Source organism: Bos taurus, chromosome 15 (assembly GCF_002263795.3).
Source record: "Bos taurus isolate L1 Dominette 01449 registration number 42190680 breed Hereford chromosome 15, ARS-UCD2.0, whole genome shotgun sequence".
In the NCBI taxonomy this organism is placed as follows: Eukaryota; Metazoa; Chordata; class Mammalia; order Artiodactyla; family Bovidae; genus Bos; species Bos taurus.
In genome coordinates this window covers 81,822,779-81,834,004 of record NC_037342.1, presented here as the reverse complement: position 1 = coordinate 81,834,004, position 11,226 = coordinate 81,822,779, and the positions used below count along the sequence as shown (strand labels likewise).

The following is an 11,226-nucleotide window of genomic DNA, read 5'->3' as shown; positions in this document are numbered from 1 at the left end:
GATTGGGGTGCTAGATATAAACTGAAGTTTTTACAACTGTAAGACTGGAGACATAATAGAGTTCTCATAGAGTTGAGTGAACATTAAGTGAAATAACAATTAAAATTTCTCCCCATTTAGTCTTAGAAGGAAGTGAAGTCACTCAGTCGTGTCTGACTTTTTGCGACCCCATCGACTATAGCCCACCAGACTCCTCTGTCTATGGAGTTTTCCAGGCAAGGATACTGGAGTGAGTTGCCATTTCCTTCCCCAGGCAGTCTTCCCGACCCAGGGATCGAACCTGGGTCTCCAGCACTCCAGGCAGCCTCCTTGCCCTCTGAGCCACCAGGGAAGACCAGGAATGTTCATTACTTGGCTGTGCTGGGTCTTAGTTGTGGCATGCACACTCGTATCTGTGGCATGTGGGATCTAGTTCCCTGACCAGGAATCGACCCAGGTCCCCTGCCTGCAGCACGGAACCTTAGCCACTGGACCACCAGGAGGTCCCCAAAGTGAAACCCTCCAGGTGTGGCAGCGGCAGGGGTTCGAAGCCACACCATCAAAATGACTGGAGCCTAAATCCGGGGCCTTAGACCACTGAACCACACTACCTCTCTCCAAGTTTTAGAGCCAAATCCTGATACTCACAGGAAGTCTTCCACGGGCAGAGTGGGGATGGTTGGACCCAGCAGTTCCTTTGAAGGCATTTTGACGGAACTTGATCATCAATCATTTTAGCCTTTGCTCGAAGGCCGGGCCGTCCCCCGGGCCTCTCAGCCTCTTTCATATCACAGTCATGTCTTGTTCCCTCGGGAAAGCAGTGCTTTGATTCCTTGTTTGCGCAGTTCTGAGCCCTGGGTTGGGGTTGAGAACTTAGGCAACATCCTCCCAGAGGATTCCACGTCTACACAAGAGGTCCCAAGCCTCTCCTGTAGTTTGATGCCACTCACTTAAGCTCTGAAACTAACTGTAACAGGGGCTGAACTGCCTTTGCGCTCACTCCGTAGCCTCAGGAAATCTTTTACTTTTTGAAATCTGAGGCCTTCAGAGACTGAACAGCACTTCTTTTCTTTTGCAGCCTTCAAAATCCCTGTAGTTGAAGGCAGCTCTGAATTAAGACCTCACAATTCCCAAGGAACTGGGTTTGATTTCTCTGATTTTTCCCCCCAGCATTCTTCGTACTGTTGGTAAAAATAATGGGTTTGTCTCAGAGAAAGGGGCTCAGAAGCAGGTGTAAAAAAGGACTCAATTCCATTTTCCCACTTTACTCTGTCGTGTGAAAACCTGAGATGAGACAAAATCACCTAGGCAATTTTTTGGTCACCTTTTCTTAAACAGAAAATGAAGCAGTCATTTCTATGTAGATCGCTGCTACCAGCTGGTGTTAATAAAATCCAGGAACCGAGGTTATATGATTGACCAGTTGGTTTTTAAATTCTTTTATTCTTTTAATTGAAGTGTAGTTGACTTACAGTGTTGCACTAGCTTCTGGTACACAGCAAAGTGATCCAATTATGTGTACGTGTATACGCATATATGTTCTTTCTTATATGCATATGTATTCTTCTTTATGGTTATCACAAGAGGCTGAATATCGCTCCCTGTGCTGTACGGTAGGGCCTTGTTTATCTACTTTATATACAGTAGTGTGTATCTGTTAATCCCAGACTTCTAATGGATCCCTCCCCAACCTCCTTCCCCATTTGGTAACCATAAGTTTGCTTTCTCTTGATTGACCAACAGTTTAATAAAAAGGTAAATTCAGTTGTATTGAGGACCCACCATAGACCACATAGTGGCTAGATTTTCTCATATTTCATCTTACTTAATTCTCTGTTATTAGAGGAAATTGGCTTGCCTACAGGCCCACACTCGTAAGCATTAAAGCTGTGGTTCTCACTCAGCTGCTGAGTTTCGAGTCCATCCGTTCATTTAACAAATATTTAAGAATCTACTCTGCTCCTGGCACCAGCCTAGGCAGTGGAAATTGATGCACAGAACAGGTACACGCTTTATCTCTTTTTCATGAATTTAGTCTAATAGTTTTCCACTGAGATTCTTCTTTGGAAGATTCCCCCATGGAATGTGATAGCTGAGGGCGATTCTTCAAAGCCCTTTAGAAGCAATTTTGATAACACTTTTATTTGCAGATTATCTGTCTTGCTGATTTCAACTTTATAATCCCTTCATCCTTAAAGTTTTAATGTTTTTCAGTTTTCAACACACTTTCTCATTTGTTTTTTATTTATTCGGCCACATTGCATGGCTTGTAGGATCTTAGTTCCCTGACCAGTGATTGAACCTGGGCCCTTGGCAGTGAAATTGCAGCCTCTTAACCACTGGACCACCCGAGGATTCCCTCTTGTTTGTTACTTATTAAATAAAGCAGTATCTTTAATATTTGTTAAAATCTCTTTGCTTTTTCAAGGCTCCTTCTGGTATTTATTTCAGGGCTATGCAGAAAAGCTTGTCCTCTGGAGGGCTTTGGTGGGAAGGGCACAACACTCAGCAATGGGGTGTGGATTCAGGCCGTGAGGGAGGGTGCTGGGGACAAGTAGGGCCTTTCTGTCTCTGCCCTGACTCTGGATTCTCTCTGCTGCTCTGGGTCCGGACACATTTATGAACAGTGATGGCAATGCATAACGGAAAGGATTGTCCATCAGGAGAACAGAAACACTTTGAAGGCTAATAATGTACCAAGATGCCATTCTGAAGCAATTCAATAGGGGGAGTGGGTAATAAAGGTTAGAGATCAGACCTACAGCTTCAATTCACTTCAGTTCAGTTCAGTCGCTCAGTCGTGTCTGACTCTTTGCGACCCCATGAATCGCAGCATGCCAGGCCTCCCTATCCATCACCAACTCCCGGAGTTCACTCAGACTCACGTCCATTGAGTTGGTGAGGCCATCCAACCATCTCATCCTCTGTTGTCCCCTTCTCCTCCTGCCCCAAATCCCTCCCAGCATCAGAGTCTTTTCCAATGAGTCAACTCTTCGCATGAAGTGGCCAAAGTATTGGAGTTTTAGCTTCAGCATCATTCCTTCCAAAGAACACCAGGACTGATCTCCTTTAGAATGGACTGATTGGATCTCCTTGCAGTCCAAGGGACTCTCAAGAGTCTTCTCCAACACCACAGTTCAAAAGCACCAATTCTTCAGTGCTCAGCTTTCTTCACCGTCCAACTCTCACATCCATACATGACCACTGGAAAAACCATAGCTTTGACTAGATGGACCTTTGTTGGCAAAGTAATGTCTCTGCTTTTCAATATCTAGGTTGGTCATAACTTTCCTTCCAAGGAGTAAGTGTCTTTTAATTTCATGGCTGCAATCACCATCTGCAGTGATTTTGGAGCCCCCAAAAATAAAGTCTGACCTACAGCTTAGGTACATATAATTGGGTGGTCAGCATTAACCAAGAAAATTGACTAAGCATTTGAGAAGATGTTTTGGAATAGAATTCAGAGACCACGCTAAGTCAGCTGCCTTTCATTCCTGGAGTTTTTCCATCTTGTTTATCATAGCTCTTTTTGGGGAAGACATTTGGTTTATGAAATAGGAGGGTGGGTATCTCTTTAGTTGAGGGACCAAGGTACTTGGCCAGCAGTTTTCCCTTCTTGGGCTCACTCACCAGTGAGCAGCGATGTTTGCTGGAGCTCTGGATCTTGAACTAGTCAGTTTACCTCACCAGGTCTCAGTTTCTTCATACATACGCGGAGAATCCCATGGACAGAGGGGCCTGGCGAGCTACAGGCCATGGGCTCGCAAGAGTCGGACACAACCTGGTGACTGAGTACACACACCACACATACCTGAATATGGTCTGTAATATATATGTACGCCGTGAAATACATAATACACATAACTCATGACATTGTGGTCACATGAACTGTGAACACAGGTAGAGTTTTATAATCTCTTGAACAGTGGTTCTCAACCAGGGGTGATGCCATGGGCCTTTGGGACTTCTGGCAGGGTCTGGAGACATTGCTGGTTGTCGCAACTGAGGAAGGGGGTGTGTTCCTGGCATCTAGTGGGCAGAGGCCAGGGACACTGTAAACCTCCTACAAAGCACAGGACAAGCTTTCCCCCGCTGCCACTGCCACCTAGAACCAAACGACTGTTCAGCTCATAATATTCACGGTGCAGTGGTTGATAAATCCCGCTCTGGGACTTTGTACAGATACTGCAATTAAGAGGCCCCAGTGTTCTCATGTGTGCTATCAGGGAACTGCCTCCTGTAGATGGTGAGACATTGCGTCTGCTCACTTAGAGAGCCAAATGTCAAAAGGGAAAAAATAAAATAAAAAGGACTGGCTAAACGTAACAGTCCTGTGGCTGGTGACTGCAGCCATGAAATTAAAAGACGCTTGCTCCTTGGAAGGAAAGTTATGACCAACCTGGACAGCATATTCAAAAGCAGAGACATTACTTTGCCAACAAAGGTCCATCTAGTCAAGGCTATGGTTTTTCCAGTGGTCACGTATGGATGTGAGAGTTGGACTGTGAAGAAAGCTGAGCGCCGAAGAATTGATGCTTTTGAACTGTGGTGTTGGAGAAGACTCTTGAGAGTCCCTTGGACTGCAAGGAGATCAAACCAGTCCATCCTAAAGGAAATCAGTCCTGAATATTCATTGGAAGGACTGATGCTGAAGCTGAAACTCTAATTCTTTGGCCACCTGATGTGAAGAGCTGACTCATTTGAAAAGACCCTGATGTTGGGAAAGATTGAGGGTGGGAGGAGAAGGGGACAACAGAGGATGAGATGGTTGGATGGCATCACCAACTCAATGGACATGAGTTTGGGTGAACTCTGGGAGTTGGTGATAGGCAGGGAGTTCTGGTATGCTGCGGTTCATGGGGTTGCAAAGAGTCGGACACAACTGAGCGACTGAATTGAACTGAACTGAAACGTGATAGAAAGTGGTCCAGGTTGGGAAGTTAATTGGTACATTACTGAATGGAAATCTGTTAATAAGCAAGGGAAAGATAAAAATAGAAAATTCTAGGAATTTATCTTAATGGAAAAGAAAGAGGTGTGAGAAACATCTACGAGGGTATTCCTTGGAGCACTGTTTACGATGGTGGAAAGTGGACGCTAGGACTGGAGTATTACCATGGTTCCTGAGTGATAGCATTTCTCAGGCTAGCTGAGCCCATCTTCTGATGCCAGCTGCCACACTCCTGTGTGTAATTATCATCTGAACTCAAGAGGCTGGACTGTCTCCTTTCGTGTAATAAGAAAGGCCTCTTATCAGTCTGATTGCTGCAGTTGCAGATAAACCAAGGTCACGCAGAGCTGAAGCATTTTCTCCCTTGAATTCCTTCTTTCTCCCTTTCTCTCCTTCCTCCACATCTTAAAACCGAATAAATAAAATCTCAAAAACTAGTCTATCAGACATATCGTGGTTTTCCCAAGGATGTAAACAGGTAATAATTCAAATTTTGAGTGTACAGACTTTGGGTTCAGAAGTATAAAGATGGGAATTTAGTTCTGACCTCTACTAATTAGGTTGTTCTGGTCACTCTTAAGCACCCAGGCCTTAACTTCCTCATCTGTAAAGTGGGCATAATCAGTTCAGTTCAGTTCAGTCGATCAGTCGTGTCCGACTCTTTGTGACCCCATGGACTGCTGCACACCAAGCCTCCCTGTCCATCGCCAACTCCCAGAGTTTACTGAAATTTGTGTCCATTGAGTCAGTGATGCCATCCAGCCATCTCATCCTCTATAGTACCTGCCTTACAGGATTAACTGTTGCAATGTAATAGAAGGGTCTAGCATGCGCCTCACACACAGGACTTTCTCAACAGATGTTCTTTTTCTATTTTTATATCATTCCTCTATACTTTCATCTGAGTTTATGGTTCCTTTTCTTAGGCTGAGTTGAAGTAAACCTCAATGGAGAACAGCACAGAAGCAACAGAGTTCCGCCTCTTGGGATTAACAGAGGACCCCAACCTCCAGGTTCCCCTCTTTCTGGTATTTCTGTCCATCTACCTCATCACTTTGGGTGGGGATGGGGGGATTATGGTGGTTGTCTACTCGGACCCCCACCTCTATGCTGCATGCACCTCTTGCTTAGCAACCTCTCCTTTTCAGATCTGGGTTACTGATAAGCTGTAGCTCCTAAGATGGCGGCACTGCCCTCAGGGAACAAAGTCACCTCCTAAATGGATGTGCTGCTCGGTCCTCCTTCTTCGGGGGATCTGCCACCGTTGAGTGCTTCCTCCTGGCCTCCATGGCCTATGACCGCCACGTGTAGGCCCCTTCACCACACCAACACCGTGACCACAGGCGTGTGTGCCCTCCTGACAGTGGGCTCTTACGCAGACACCTTCAGACTCTCCTTCTGTGGTTCAAATGAAATCAATCACTTTTTCTGCAGTACCCCTCCACCCCTGGCTCTCTCGCACTCTGACGCACGCCGTCAGCCAGCTGGCAGTCTTCTTCCTCTTGAGCTTTAATGGCTTTTTCACCTTCCCAGTCATCTTCATCTCCCCTCTTCACATGCATCACCATGGCACACACACGTTCTGCAGAAGGAAGGAAGAAGGCCATCTCCATCTGTGCGTCCCACCTCCCGGCCGTGTCCATCTTCTCCGGGACAATCATCGTCATGTACTTACAGCCCAGCTCCACCCGTTGGTGGACACGGACAAGGCAGCATCTGTGTTTTATGGGGTGGGTGATTCCCATGCTGAACCCCTTGATCTACAGTCTCAGGAACAAAGAAGTGAAAAGTGCTCTCTGGAAAATACTCAACAAACCTAATCCCCAGTCTTTCAGTGTGAGTAGGAGGTAGGCCAATACACAGGCCACCTGATGCGAAGAGCTGACTCATCAGAAAAGACCCTGATGCTGGAAAAGATTGAAGGTGGGAGGAGAAGGGGACGACAGAGGATGAGATGGCTGGATGGCATCACCGACTCAATGGACATGAGTTTGAGCAAACTCCGGGAGTTGGTGATGGACAGGGAGGCCTGGCGTGCTGCAGTCCATGGGGTCGCAAAGAGTCGGACACGACTGAGCGACTGAAAAACAGCAACGACAAGGCAGTAGGCAGGTACTAATGGATGAAGTTTCCCTCAGATTTAGATGCCATCTCATCTTTGAGGCTTGGCAGATTTTAGTTCTTTCTTCTCCAAGAAGAGTGCTTACTTCTGCGCTTAGGTGAAGTGGTAAAAGGCAGCCCTTTGAAATGTCTCACTCAGAAGAAATAACCTTATATTTAGTGAACAACACCCTGGGATGTTTAAATCTTTCTTGCGTTCATTTCCTGACATGCTTTAAAGCAGAAGATCAAAGCATAGACCGAGTGCGCTGAATTTCCCTCTCCTTATTTTAATTGGAGGAAATTTCCATTTGTTGCTAAAATTGGGTAGAAGGACTACATCTTCATTGAATAATATTTATCATGGAATTATGCTTTTCATTTCTTTGATCCACAGATTTGAAAGTTAAAATTTCTAATGCTGACAAAGGAGGTTTCAATATGTTTAATAGCGTCTCAGAGAAGGTTGTAGTTGAAAGGATAGGGCGCTGGTCCAAGTATGAAGTCCTTCCCCCCAGCACCCTTCTCGCCTGCTCGCATTCCCAACCTCACTCACAGGTTGAACACCTTTGTATTCTCCATCTCCTCCAGCTAAAGTGTCCCCCACATGGTATTTATTTCCTGACTGCAGCACGCAGCCTGGGGGATCTTAGGTCCACACAAGGACTGACGCTCTGCCTGAAGCTCAGAATCTTAACTCCTGGACGACCAGGGAAGTCCCTCCCGTTAAAGTGTTAGCACAACCTTGGTAGGAAACAGTAAGCCACCTTGCTTCAGTCGTTAAATTGTTTAAAATTTAACTCGCATAACTATAGCTCCTTTTCGAGTGCCTGCACTCTGTTCTATGCTTTTGGCCTTGATCTAACATAACTACCAAAGGTTGCAGAAGGTTTAAAGAAAAAAAAAAAAAAAAGTTTGCCCAAGGGCTATGATAAAGGATATTTGTCTTTGAGTGAAATGCTCGTGTCTCTCACCCCTAAGTTTGGTGAATCTCATGAATACACATGGAAGTTTTTTGTGCCCTCATTGCTTCTGCTTTTTCAATAATTCAGTTCACCTCCGAAAATCCTGTTCCTTTCAGATGTTCTGTAATTAGATGAGCAAAAGTTGAAAAGCCTGCGGAAATGTACTTCTTAAGATCGGAATGACCATGACTCACAGCCAAAGTTCACCTTCACGTCTGCTTTGGTGGCCTAGGCGGTGTGAACGGATGTGAGTAGGTGGGAAGGGAGTGGTGATTAATCTTACTTCTCATCAACTGCTTGATGTTTATAGTTACCAGGAATCTAAGTTGTCACATACTTCATGTTTTCAAGATCTCAATATTTTTTTTTTTTACCTTAAATGTGAAAACCAGAGGTCTTTTTTTAAAAAGGTTTTATTAATTTGTTTACTCCTGGCTATGGTGGCTCTTTGTGGCCACGCCCAGGCTTTTCACCAGTTGTGCTGAGTGGGGTCTCCTCTCTAGTTGCGTCTGCAGGCTTCTCCTTGCAGTGGCTCCTCTTGTTTGCGAGCACCGTCTCTAGGGCCCACGAGCTTCAATAGCTTCGGCACAGGGGCTCAGGAATTGCGATGCGTGGGCTTAGTTGCCCCACCAAGTGTGGCATCTTCACGGGCCAGGGATCAAACCTGTGTCCTCTGCATTGGCAGGGGACTCCTAGCCCCTGGATCACCAGGGAAGTCCAAGACCAGAAATCTCAGTGGGCTAACTCAGGGAGCTTAGAAGGTCAAGTTGATTTTGAGATGATCAAACTCTACCATGCACAGGGCAGCCTCGGTCTGAGGAGGGTTGAGCATGGGTCTTATGGAGAGATAAGCAGAAACGGACATGAGTCCAAGCTGGAGGAGAGACCTTCCCTAGCACCTGGGTGCCATCACCTGAATGCACTGGGGGCTTCTTGTGGATGCAAAGCCTTGACAGCCTGGACCTGCCTCACCACCCTCCTGCCCCCCTACCTGGGCAGTGAGGACTTTTCAGCCACACACACCAGAGAACAGGCTTTAATGGCCAGGATCCACTTCACCGAGGGGTCCTTGTCAGCATCTCATAGGAGTTACAGAGCTCACCATGCCTGATTTGGAGGTGAGTGTTGGAAGCAGCTATGCGAGCATCGAGTCTACTCCACTCATAGCTCAGTTTCTTTTCCTACCTTGATAGATATCATTAAATTTTTCCTCTTCTTCCCCTTTAAAAAAAAACATTTATTTATTTTGGCTGTGCTGGGTCTTAGTTGCAGCCCGTGGACTCATAGTTGGAGCAGGCATGTGGGCCCTGGTTCCCCAGCCAGGGACCAGACCTGGGCTCCCTGCGCTGGGAGCAGTCTTACCCCCTGGATCACAAGGAAAGTCCCTTTCCTCTTCTTCCTGCTCCTCTTTTTCTACTTCCTTTTTTCCCTTCTCCTCTTCCTGTTTCGTGTTCCTTTTTTCTTTTCATCCTCTTTTCAACCTCAGCCTGGGCAAGAACTTCTCTCACCACTAAGCAATTAGGTCCTGTGAAAAATTAAAGTTTTTTTGTATTAAAACTATGACAGTACCAAGTAACGTGTGTTTCTGGGCATGTTTCTTTCTGCCTCTATCTCCCAGTTTAGGCCAAAAAGTACGTGGCTCTTCTAAGAGTTAAAAGCCTAACGCCTGCACGTTGCCTCTCTTCTAATTGGAGTCACCTCACACTAGCAGTACAGTTGATGGCAAATCAGGGTAAAGGTCCTAGTCCTAGTGTCAAGGGCTGGATGAAAATTCTTACTATTCTCAGTGCTATGACTTCTAGAAAGTCATTTGATTGCTTTGAACCTAACATTTGGGATAAACTGTAAAGATGTGTGTGTGCTTAGTCACTTAGCCATGTCCAGCTCCTTGCAACCCTGTGGACTGTAGCCCGCTAGGCTCCTCTGCCCATGGGATTCTCCAGGCTAGAATACTGGAGTGGGCTGCCATTTCCTCCTTCAGAGGATCTTCCTGACCCAGGGACTGAACCCATGTCTCCTGCATCTCCTGTATTGGCAGGTGGATTCTTTACCACCAAGCCACCGGGAAGCCCTAAACGGTAAAGATAACATAAAATAAAGTATGTCAACAGGCCCATCATAATGAGTGCATGTTTGATACAGTTGAGATTCCTGTAATAGCTCTCACATAACCGTTCTTGTACGTTCCGCTTTTGGCTCCTGAGCTGCTCCACTCTGTCCACGCTATTTGGGTCCAAGCCTTTATGTCCATCCATTACTTACCTTCCTGTCCCTCAAGCAGACCCATTTCAAGCTGATATTACATGAGCGTTAATTTACACAAGCTACTCAGAAGGAGACGTCTTGTTTCCAGTTACTGTGGGGACACAGAAATTTTCATGTCCACATGGGAAATCTGTCAAACAGAGACTATATGCTCATCTGGTTATTAGCAACCCCCACCTTCTCCCTGCAGGAGTGGTCCGAGGCAGGACAGACACTGGGTAAGGCCTGCAACTCAAGTTAGCACAATAAAGGCCGAGGAGGAATTCCGTCCTGAAATGTCCAAAAGCAGAATGCAAAACACACATAAATTGGGACAACTGTTTACATCAGGGTAGATTATCCTTTTGAATAAAGATTCATGATTGAATTATTTTAAATAAGAGTCTCCCTTTGTGGATGAGATAATTTGTTTAGGTTTTATGTATATGGAAAGAAAAATTAAAATATGTGGAGTCCTGGACAATTGAAGTGAACATTACAGACTCATAGACTCTTTAGCCAAGATAGACTTTAAAAATAATCTATACCAATTCTGTCATTTTACAACTGAAAACTCTGATCCCTGCAGTTTAACTTGCTTCACCTCACAAGAAACAAATCTTACTTGATTCTTATTCATCCTTTACCTTCTGTAAAACTCTTGATGTATCAAAAGGAAGTTTTACTTTCATTGGTTCACTTGGAGATGGATTTTCGTGCTTCCATTTGACAGCTGAGGAAATCAACCCTTTGAGAAGTTGACTTACTTGCTGAGTGGTAACAAAAGAAGCCCAGATTTGAACATAAATCTTGACGTCCCTGCTCAATCTTCTGAGAAAAGAAAAGTAGCCTTATATTGTAGTAAATTTCAATAGATGACTTACTTGATGTATAAATCATTTAAAGACAGCTTTTCATGATAAGTTCCTGCTGTGTGGCAAGGCAGTCTGGAGAATACAAACAGATTTAAGGATATCAGATATAATT

At 45.2% G+C, this 11,226-nt stretch overlaps 1 pseudogene; it reads left to right on the top strand.

The window, feature by feature from the left end:
* Positions 1-5,877: 5,877 nt before the first annotated feature.
* Positions 5,878-6,750, top strand: LOC112441556 (olfactory receptor 5B21-like; annotated as a pseudogene).
* Positions 6,751-11,226: the final 4,476 nt, after the last annotated feature.